At 42.6% G+C, this 9,765-nt stretch overlaps 2 protein-coding genes across 2 annotated transcripts in view; one reads left to right on the plus strand and one right to left on the minus strand.

Moving 5' to 3' along the window:
• LOC117386958 (NLR family CARD domain-containing protein 3-like) overlaps window positions 1–2,189 on the minus strand; it is a 34,182-nt gene extending 31,993 nt beyond the window's left edge. Inside the window, exon 1 of the mRNA XM_033984340.2 lies at window positions 2,141–2,189. The gene's annotated coding sequence lies outside the window, so the exon portion shown is untranslated. The remainder of the gene's footprint in view (window positions 1–2,140) is intronic.
• The window catches only part of LOC117387594 (NACHT, LRR and PYD domains-containing protein 1a allele 5-like), a 769,741-nt gene that overhangs the window by 237,515 nt on the left and 522,461 nt on the right, over window positions 1–9,765 (plus strand). The window lies entirely within an intron of this gene.

A 9,765-nucleotide genomic window follows, 5' to 3' on the forward strand; every position in this document is an offset into this window, starting at 1 on the left:
ATTATTTTTTCAATTGGTCCATAGCTGCCAAAAACTCTATTACATCCTCCATGGGTGAAACAATTCCTTTTAATGCATCATCTATGTCACTCTCTGTCCAGGGTCTATGCACTAAAATTATTTCTGGGTGTCTTCCACCATTTTCATCACCAGGTTGTATTAGTTGTCCTGCTCTGGGATTTGCAACCTGTATCATAGGGAAAAGTTTTGTCGTCCGGGGTTTTGATTTTGTTTTTGGTTTTGTGACCTGTTCCTCTGTACTACTTATCATGGGGGCAACAGGAATAATGAAAGTTTGTTCCTGCTTGGATGCTTCATTAGGCTGTTCATAAGTAGTAATGACCACAGGGTCAGCTCCCATGGTTTTACTAAATTCAATTTTTTCACCTTTAGCTTTTGCCTTACTTCTAGTTTGTGTAGTTTTCATCTGGTGTAGCTCTGTTGCCTCTTCATACGGGTGATACGGGGGCGGGGGCACTTGTTGCTCCCCTCCCGTTACTGCTCCCTCTATCTCGGCTTGAGCTGCTGTACCGGTGTTTCTGGCTGAGTCGCTATTACAGTGGTGAAATCATCTTCCTCCTTTGTATTAAGCATAATTTGTTGCTTACGCTTTGCCTCTGTTTGGCCTTTTTCTCTGGCTTGTGCCAATTCCAACCATCTTTCCAAATGATAGTAGCCTTGTTTACACATCTTATATTCTTTATTTTTGCATTTTTCCTGTATTTTATTTTGGAGCTCCATTATTTTAGAAGATTTTAACTCGCCTTCAAATTTATATTTTGTTACCCACAAATCTAACTGTGTACATTTTTCAGGATATTTTGCGTGCACGGCGTTCCAGTCTTTTACTTTTAGTCTATCTTTTGGTGTTAACTTTGTAGTTTTATTTCCCATTTTTATTTCCTCAAATTTAGTCCAGCTTTTAACTCCTAGGGAGGTCTCTATCGCTGGAATACACACAGGTTGGTACGAGTGATTAGTGTGGTATCTCTCACTTTAGCCTCTGCATCCACAGAAACACACCGTATTTCCCCAACCTTTTTGGTATGAGATTTGTCACCTAGTGGTTCAGAATCTCCACTCACACGTCTCTCTCTCACACACCCTTGCTTTTTATTCCACGGTTTTGTACCAGCCAGTAAAATGTCCCTATTTTACTTGGTAACGGGACACCGTATCCGTCCCTCTTAGTACTACTACTACTATTAGTATTAGTAGGTTTTAGTACCTAATTGGAGCCTAGGATAATTAGGGTTTCTCTACGCGCATGACCCCCAGTCATACCGTTTTTTAAAGCAAGACCTACTCACTCGTCTCTCTCTTCCTCGGTATCCCGTCAACCTTTAGACTCCAAAAGATATAAGAGACCAGTCCTGGAAAAGGTCTCGAATGCTGTGCGCACAGTCTCTCCTGGGTCTCCGACATCCGCTGGAGTCCTCCGGTATATTGGAATCTGGCTCGAAGGACCAAGTTGATAGGTTCACAACCTATATTAGAGTTCAAAAGAGAAGAGAAGACAAAAGAGATTATTTTGTCTCAATATTGAGGAGAAAGAGCGGAGAGGCAAAAAACCCCAGTTACAAACCACCACCCTCTCTGGGGCCCAGACCGTCTTTCACCTCTTTTATTAAAGTTAGGAAACCCTAGTTACATACACATCTGAAGTGGGGGGGGGGGGGGGGGGGGGGGGGGGGGGGGGGGGGGAGCATATACTTTGCAAGCAGTGTAAAAACATATGACGAAATTCACAGAGAAATATATTCTGTTTTTGCATTTCAACAAGGTCACTCTTTCCACAAAACATCCTCCCATGATGTTTCTGTTTTAGGTTTCACAGTGACCTTCTTCCCGTGGGATCCTGCACTTTCAAAAGACATTTTCTGCAAGACTCAAGAATAAACATTAGTGCAGATTACATAGTTTACATAATTGAATATAATGATTATAATAAAGAGTGAACATTACAGTACCTTTAAAATGAACAGTGAGATAACATAATATACTTAAATATATATTTTGAATCCATCAACCAGGTCTAAAGTTTAGAACTAAACCAGGTCTAAACCAGGTCTAAACCAGGACTAAACCAGGACTAAACCAGGACTAGACCCAGTGTTGAATCAAATCAAACTAGACAAACCTGAGCAGATCTGAAGAGTCCAAAGTGTCTCAGAGAAAAGTGCGGCTGAAGATGTTGTTTGTGTTTTCATCCTGCAGTGACTCAGAGCTGCTCCTCTATTGGCCTCAGTCCAGGTGGGCGGGGCTTCTCACAGGTGAGTGACAGGAGGCTGCCCCTCAGCTCTGTGTCTGTGTAGACGTCATTTAGTCTGACACACCTGAAATGAGCAGGTAGGACACAAATATGGAGGAGAGGACTAAACCAGGACTAAACCAGGACTAAACCAGGACTAAACCAGGACTAAACCAGGACTGAACCAGGACTAAACCAGGACTAAACCAGGACTAAACCAGGACTAAACCAGGACTAAACCCGGACTTGTCATGATCCGCACCCTCGCAGCTCCGCTGGACTCAGCTTTCCGTCCAGGGACCTTGTTGTGTCGTCCGCCCGTTTCCTGGACCGTTGTTGCCCCACTGGACAGTCTACCGGCCCGCACCAGTGACATTTAGTCCAATACTGAGACTTGAAACTACTGCATTTATAATTCATGTTCTGTTTAATAGTACATTGTTCGACTTGCACTACTGCATTTCTAAAGTTGCCACTAGTTTCTGGACCAGTGACTGTTCCACTGTTGATTCTGACACTTTCTGTTGGTTAAAACAGTTTTGATAAACCTGTGAGGCCACTGCTGTTGTGATTTAATTCAACCTCTTTTACATATTTTTAATTTGTCAATTCAAATGGCAATTATACCGGAATTATGGAAAACAGCTCATGTTTTGCCTTTACATAAAGGTGGGACAACTAAAAATGTAAATAATTTCCGGCCAATATCTAAATGACCTTGTCTTGCAAAAGTTTTAGAAAAGTTAGTTTCAAATCAAGTTACAGGTTATTTAAATAATTTCTCCATTTTGAAGTCTCAATCGGGTTTCAGAAAAGGGCATAGTCCTGTCACGGCAACCACAAAAGATTTAAATGACATTTTCTCAGCCCTTGATGATAAACACGATCGTGTGTCTCTGTTTATTGATTTAACTAAAGCTTTGATTCAGTGGATCGTGGAGTCGTCCTGAACCGTCTGAAGCAGATTGGATTTGACTGTGCCACATGTAACTGGTTCCAAAATAATCTTTCAAACAGAACCCAGGCAGTAGTAGCCGATGGTTTTAAAACAGATTTTTTAACTTTAAGTAAAGGAGTGCCCCAAGGCTCAATTTTAGGCCCCCTACTTTTTACTATTTTTATTAATTCTATTGGTCACAATTTAAAAGAAAGCCACATACATTTATATGCAGATCATGTTTTGTCTGCAAGTGCTTCCTCTGCTGGTCAGGCACTTTTAAAACTGCAGCAAGATTTTAATGAAATCCAAAACTCCCTCATAAATCTTAAGCTGTTTTTGAATGCAAGTAAAACTAAGTATATAATTTTTTCTAAAAAACATTGACACACTAAATGTTCTTCCATTGAAAGAGTCGACACTTATAAATATCTTGGGTTTTGTCTTGATGAAAACTTGTCCTTTAAAAAACATATCTCAGAATTATGTAACAGTTTAAAATCTAAATTATCATTTTATTACAGAAACAAATATTGTATCCCAATGAGTTACAGAAAAGAAATAGTGCAAGTGACTCCTGACTGTACTGGATTATGGGGATGTGGTGTATGTGACTTCAGCCTCTGCTTTGAAACCACTGGATCCACTGTTTCACTCGGCCCTTCGTTTTGTTACAGGTGATGGATTTAAACTCATCACTGTGTCTCTATGAAAAAGTGTGTTGTCCATCACTGTCTGTTAGAAGAGAACAGCACTGCATTAAGTTTATAAGGGATTACTTCAAAAACTGCCAGAATACCTCACCTGTTTGTTAATTATTGATACCGGAACATTTAACACCAGATCACATGATGCATAAGACTAAGGACGAGCTGCACCAGAACTGAGATGGGAAAGAGGCTTTTAGCTGTTTTGCTTCACAAAAATGGAATATGCTCCAAGGAAAAGCAAAACTGGACACGTTGGTGACACAATTGCAATTTAATAATCTGATAACAAACTTTTATACACACACCTGCACTTGTTATGTTTTTTATGGACTTATTTGTTTTGATTGTTTTTTCAGTTTGTGTTGTATTTTAAACAGGGCACCCATGAAAAAGAGAGTCCAAGTGTCTCATTGGGTCCCCCTGTATAAATAAAGATAAATAAATACAATAAAATAAATTTAGGACTGTACAGACATTTAAAAAAATGAATTAAATTCAAGTTCTATTAACAATGAATATGATGGAGGACACTCGTCCACTGCCCTGGAGGAAGACAAGTCAGACCTAAGACCTGCCCCGGCTCCTCATGGGTCGGTCTATGGTTCATCATGTAGCCATCCCACGGGCTGAAACCGAGAGCCGCCTGGAGCTGAGGTATAACACATGAACACCACACTCACAGACACTCTGTCCAATCGTGTGGACATGTCCACTGTGATAGTGCACATGGGCTCCACTCACATTAAACTACAACAGTCCCAGGTGACGGAGACTTCAAATCTCTTATAGACACGGAGCTAAAGTCGAGAAAAGAAGTTTAGTTGGATTCACCAGCGTCTGGCTGAAGGTTTATTGCAGCGCTCTAGGAATTCAAAGAGTCAACACTTTACGAAAACTTATCCTTTAAAAAAAACATATCTCGGAATTATGTAACAGTTTAAAACAAAAATTATCATTTTATTTCAGAAAAAATATGGTATCCCAATAAATTCCAGAAAAGAAACCAGACAAACAGCCTTCCTCTCAGTACTGGATTATGGGGATGTGCTGCACGTATAAGACTAGTGTGTTATGACATGAACCAAATCAAATGTGTATATTTCACTTTCTCTGACCTTTGACCTCGTCTGCATTGGTAGTCGTAGGTTTGGCAGCGTCCCTCGTAGCAGTACGCCGCTCCGCTCTGACACTGAAGTCCATCCATCAGGTAAAAATCATCTGGACAAAACGCACTTGTCCCTAAGCAGAACTCGGGCAGGTCACAGCTGTCCTCAGAGCGTCTACACGGAGTGCCAGCCACTTTGAGCTGGAAAACACAACAACAGTTTATCCAGAGTAGAGTTTTACAAACACGGCAACTACTAGCATGCTAACACACACCTCCTGATGATTGGACCAATGCAGACAGTACACAGTGGACATGTTTTGACCTCAAGAGCTGCTTATACAATAAATCTGTTCTCAGAGACAGTTGTGGCTTGTGTGACGTGCAGCTGTCCACAGGAGCGGCCGACAGCGCCGCACTTTGTTGTGACGACGTTTACGGCGACGTCGCAAATGTTCCAAACCAGAAATCAGCAGACTTGATTCTGTTCTTAAGTAGTTTCAGATGTTGTGATTTAAATGACAGCCCATATGGCCCTTCTGAAGTCCTGTCTCTCTCTGATCTGTACAGGACCTTGTACTTCCAGGTGTTTTTAATGTTCATATCTTGATTTACAAACACAATAGTGAAATAAAAACCCCAGGATCATGTAGAGGGTTAATATGAACATTTTAAGAATGTAGCAGCTAGCATGTTAGCTATGTCCATTTATATAAACAGTCCATGGTTCTTATAATTTGAACCTCATTGGACTGTTCTCTTCTATCTTTTAAAATCCAAGCTCTTTTTCATGTTTATTTATTTGCCAAATGAATTTAGTTTTAATATTCAACAGACAAAACACCTAAATGTATTTTCAAGTCGCCTGTTGAGTTTTGCTCCTTTTAAATCTGACATTAAAGAGGGAGTATTATGCAAAATCATTGACCATGTTATCAAAACACGTCTGAAGAGGTTTTAGACGTCATCCCTGCATGTTTGAGTAATCTAGTGATCTCTCCAGGGCCCTATCCTGATGGTTAGCATGCCCTGTGTTAGAGTTAATAGTTGTTCAGCAACAGCAGCTCCTTCACACAATGGCGTCACCAACAGGATGAATGGAGGAGGATCCTGTTCGTGACGCCATTCTGACATTTAACTCAGTTCTAACACGACTTCAGACTGAACACAACAGAACAGCAGGTTTCAGAACATTCTAAAGGACAAGGGCTTCACAGAGATGGACATGAGCACAGGGGCAAACAACTATTCAAAACTATATACTGTGTCTTTTCAGTGGTCAAAAGTCCTCAAAATGGCGCCTGTATTAATAAAGTGAAACAATAATGAATGTCCCATTGAGAGGGGCACATGTAAAATGGCTCTAGTCACGTGGCAGAGTCTGTGTTGGACATGGACACATATATTGGACTCATGGACTTTGTCTCTAACTGATCAGGTACAACATTTGTGTATTTGTCTTTTGAGTAATCCTTTTAAGACAGAACATGTGAAAGAAACAGCAGCTCTAGTACTGATGGTTTTCACACTTTAGAATGTGAAGATCTTATACTCTTAGATTTAAGCTCAAATGTTCAGATATTATTTAATGAAGATATGATTTGTTATTTCAGAACAGGACAGTGTGAAAACACATGATAATGACTCTGTGACAGCCACACCCTCTGCAGCTACAGGCCTTTACCTGTGAACACTGTGACCTTTGACCTCACAAAACACAACACACATTTTTACTACACTATTATTTCACACACACATTTTGTCTGCTCCTGAGTTAATCTTCAGTTTTTTACACTTTATTTTTTTATTTATGTTTGTAGGAACGTTTTTGTAAAATAAATATCGTTTTATCTTTTTGGTCACCTCTTCACTCTCCTGTTTTTGTTCTACGCCCGGTTCTACATCTTTAAGTGACCTGCCATCACCCTAAACCTCTGCATTTGACCCAAAGTGAACAGTGTCCTCTGCATTTGACCCAATAATGAACAGTGTCCTCTGCATTTGACCCAATAATGAACAGTGTCCTCTGCATTTGACCCAATAATGAACAGTGTCCTCTGCATTTGATCCAATATAAAACAGTATCTTCTACATTTGACCCAAAGTGAACAGTGCCCTCTGCATTTGTCCCAATATAAAACAGTGTATTTTACATTTTACCCAATAATGAACAGTGTCCTCTACATTTGACCCAACATGAAAATGTGCCCTCTGCATTTGACCCAATATGAAACAGTGTCCTCTGCATTTGACCCAATATGAAACAGTGTCCTCTGCATACTGGCGAATGCACTCGGGCTCCATGAAATCAAACACATCGAGTCCCTGGTTCCAGATCCTACCGAGCCTCAGAGAACGGTCTTTTCTATGTTCTTCTGCGAGAGAGAAGACACTGCAGATGGAGAAGGGGGGATTTGACTGGGAGGGCAGCAGGCTAGATAGATGGGGTTAATGCTGCACTGGGGAACATTCTAGGCAGAACTATAATACCACGAGCAGGTGGCAGACCTTTCATCAGAAAAGTTACAAACTGTACCTTTAAGTCATATATAAAGTGAACTAAAAGCCAAACATCAGGTTTTGTTTACGTCAGAACAGGAAATCTAGCAATAAAAGAAACACAATGCTGCCACCTACAGGCTACTGAGCATTGTGCACATAAAGGGACACTCTGGACTTTTCATATATTGTTGAAAGTGTCACTAAAAACATGAGGTTTGGAGCAGAGAGATCAGACTTTGAACAGATCCATTTATATAGAGTTTATGAGCAGGACATTATTATTCAAACATTTTTTTATTTGTTTTTTGTGAGAGAAATAAAAAACACAATCCATGATGAGCTGACGACTATAATAATCGTTAGTTGCCTGTGTAGACCCTCAGTCGTCCAGGTCTGATCCAGAGCAAACAACGAAGTTAAATCTGTCAACTGGACAAATATTGCAGGAGTGAAGACGTTTCGCTGCTCATCCAAGCCGCTTCTTTAGTTCTGGTCGACCAGAAAACTGTGAGGGCAGTGAGGGAGGAGGAGGTGTCTGAGGTGGGTTTGGCTGTGATGTCCATGATGATGAGGGAGGAGGGGTGTGAGACTTCAAACCTCGCATAAAGGCTGTTTAACTTTTCTGCTAGTTGTTTGTTGTCCACGGCGGGAGGGGCTTCGGGGCTGTAGTTGGTGATTTGCCTCAGCCCTCTCCAGACAGAAGCAGAGTCGTTGGTGGAGAAATGCTGCTCCAGACGTGTATTGTACTTTGCTTTAGCCTTTTCCACCTCTTTGCTAAACGCATACTTGCAACACCTGTAGCCCTCACGATCTTCTGCCCTGTAAGCCATCTCCTTTTCCCTCCTCAGATGTCTCAGTCTGGGTGTGACCCAGGGTTTATCTTTGTTAAAAGTCACCCTGGTACATGATGGAACGATGCTGTCCTCACAGAACTGAATGTATGACGTCACAGTGTCTGTGTCCTCATCCAAACTGTCTGTGGCCTTGAACACATCCCAGTCTGTAGTGTCCAAACACGTGTGAAGCTCCTCCACAGCCTGGTCCACTTCTTAGAAGTCCTCACAGCAGGTTTGGAGAGTTTCAGCCGTTGTTTGTAAGCAGGGATGAGGTGAACCATGACGTGATCAGAGAATCCCAGAGCAGCGCGGGGCACGGCTCTGTAGGCTCTGTAGGCTCTGTAGGCTCTGTAGGCTCTGTAGACTCTGTAGACTCTGTAGGCTCTGTAGGCTCTGTAGGCTCTGCAGGCTCTGTAAGCTCCACTGACTGTTGTGTAACAGTGATCCAGCATCTTCTGCTCTCTCGTCGGGCATTTAATAAACTGTTTGTATTTGGGCAGTTCCTGGCTCAGATTTCCCTTATTAAAATCCCCCAGGATGATCAGTAAAGAGTCCGAGAAGTTTCGCTCCACATTCAGAATCTGCTCCGCGAGCGCTGGTCCTCGTGCGTGTCCGCGCACGGAGGGATGTAGAAAGTGTCCAGAATGAATGAAGTTGTCATGATCCGCACTGTCCACTCCTGGTTTTACTCCTGTCCTGCTCCTTCCCTCCCTCACCTGCCAGATCTGGGCTGGGCTCCTGGCTCCTCCCACGCGCACCTGCAGCCCATCAGCGCAATCAACAGCCCTGCTGCGCATAAAAGGAGCTGGGAGAAGAGACTCAGGGGGAGATCATTGTCAAGTCTCTGCATTCCCGTCTGTTCCTGCGTTCCGTGTTCCCGTTGTGTTCTGGCCGTGGATGTCTCCTGCCTGCTCTGCCCTACGCCCGTCTGGTCTGCCTGTCGTCCTGTGGTCCCTTCATGTCCCCGGTCCCTGTGTTTCCTGTGTTCCTGCTCACCTGCTCACCTCCGGATCACCCGCTGTTTATACTTGTCCTATTATTACAATAAATCCTGTAAATATTCCCAGAGTCTGCATCCTTTGGTCCGCTACACACACCCGTTACGACAGAAGTGAACTCACGTGGAGAATAGAAAGGCCTACAGTTAATGAACAGATATTCCACGGTGGGAGAGCAGTGTTGGGAGATCACAGTCACATCCGTACACCAGGCATTGTTGATGTAGAAACAGACACCTCCACCTTTCGTCTTTCCCCCGGAGAGTCCCCGTTGTCTGTCCACGCGGAGGAGCTGGAATCCCTCCAGATGAAGCGGGCAGTCCGGCACAAGAGGAAGAAAAGTCCTTGTTTCTCCTCATCAGCAGTGCCAGTTCGTCCGTCTTGTTGCTGAGTGAGTGAACGTTAGAGGAAAATCCCAGGTAAGGG

Source organism: Periophthalmus magnuspinnatus, chromosome 19 (assembly GCF_009829125.3).
Source record: "Periophthalmus magnuspinnatus isolate fPerMag1 chromosome 19, fPerMag1.2.pri, whole genome shotgun sequence".
NCBI lineage: Eukaryota > Metazoa > Chordata > Actinopteri > Gobiiformes > Gobiidae > Periophthalmus > Periophthalmus magnuspinnatus.